This window comes from Otolemur garnettii, unplaced genomic scaffold (assembly GCF_000181295.1).
Source record: "Otolemur garnettii isolate 467f Iridium unplaced genomic scaffold, OtoGar3 scaffold00077, whole genome shotgun sequence".
Lineage (NCBI taxonomy): Eukaryota > Metazoa > Chordata > Mammalia > Primates > Galagidae > Otolemur > Otolemur garnettii.
The window spans coordinates 3,517,061-3,518,448 of record NW_003852472.1 but is presented as its reverse complement, the minus strand read 5'-3'; the positions used below and the strand labels follow the sequence as shown (position 1 = coordinate 3,518,448).

General features: G+C 45.6%; 1 protein-coding gene across 1 annotated transcript in view; it reads right to left on the bottom strand.

Moving 5' to 3' along the window:
* Positions 1-1,388, bottom strand: part of NCF1 (neutrophil cytosolic factor 1) — a 31,837-nt gene that overhangs the window by 25,906 nt on the left and 4,543 nt on the right. The gene's annotated exons all lie outside the window — the stretch shown is intronic.

Below are 1,388 nucleotides of genomic sequence, written 5' to 3'. Positions count from 1 at the left end.
GCTGGGACTATAGGCGCCTGCCACAACGCCTGGCTATTTTGGGGTTGCAGCCATCATTGTTATTTGGTGGGCCCGGGGCCAGATTTGAACCCACCACCTCAGGTGTATGTGGCTGGTGCCTTAGACACTTGAGCCACAGGCACTAAGCCAGCTATTTTATTTTTAAAAAAACAGAAAAATTGGGTGGCCCCTATGGCTCAAAGGAATAGGGTACCAGCCCCATATACCAGAGGCAGCAGGTTCAAACTTGGCCCTGGCCAAAAACTGAAAAAAAAAAAAAAAGAAAAATTACAAAGATGGGTAAGGATGTAGAAAAATTAGAACCCTTGTGCATTGTTGATAGGAATGTAAAATGATGTATCCATTATGGAAAAAAATATGGTAATCCCTAAAAAACAGAAATAGAATTAACATATGATCCAACAATTCCATTTTTGCTCATGCACCCAAAAGAATTAAAAGTAGGGACTTAGGCAATTGTTTTTTGTTTTTAAAGACAGAGTCTCACTTTGTTGCCACTGATAGAGTGCCATGGTGTCGTAGCTCACAGCAACCTCAGACTCTTGGGCTCAAGTGATTCTCTTGCCTCAGCCTTCTGAGTAGCTGGGACTATAGGTGCTTGCCACAATGCCTGGCTATTTTTAGAGACAGGGTCTCACTGTTGCTCAGGCTGGTCTCAAACTCCTGCGCTCAAGCAATTTTTTTTTTTTTTGAGACAGTTTCATTCAGTTACCTTGGATAATATGCCATAGTTATAACTCACAGCAACCTCAAACTCTTGGGCTCAAGTGATCTTCTTGTCTCAGCCTCCCAAGCGGCTGAAACTACAGGTGCCTACCACCATGCCCAGCTAGTTTTTCTACTTTTAGTAGAGAGGAGGTATCACTCTTGTTCAGGCTGGTCTTGAACTCCTGAGCTTAGGTGACACATCTGTCTTGGCCTCCCAGAGTGCTAGGATTTCAGGCTTGAGCTACTCCAGTGAGAAATTTTATTTTTTTAATTTATAGTATTTCTACTTGTTTTTACAAACAGAAAAACAGGAAAAATAGGCTCAGTGCCCATAGCACAGTGGTTATGGCGCCAGGCACATACAAGGGTGGTGGGTTCAAACCTGGCCTGGGCCAGCTAAATGACAATGAGAACTGCAACAAAAATTAGCTGGGGCTCGGTGCCTGTGGCTCAATGGCTAAGGTGCCAGCCAAATCCAGCCTGTGGCCGCCAAACAACAATGATGGCTGCAACCAAAAAAATAGCCAGACGTTGTGGCAAGCGCCTGTGGTCCCAGCTACTTGGGAGGCTGAGACAGGAGACTCGCTTGAGCCCAGGAGTTGGAGGTTGCTGTGAGCTGTGATGCCAGGGCACTCTACCCAGGGCGACAGCTTGAGGCT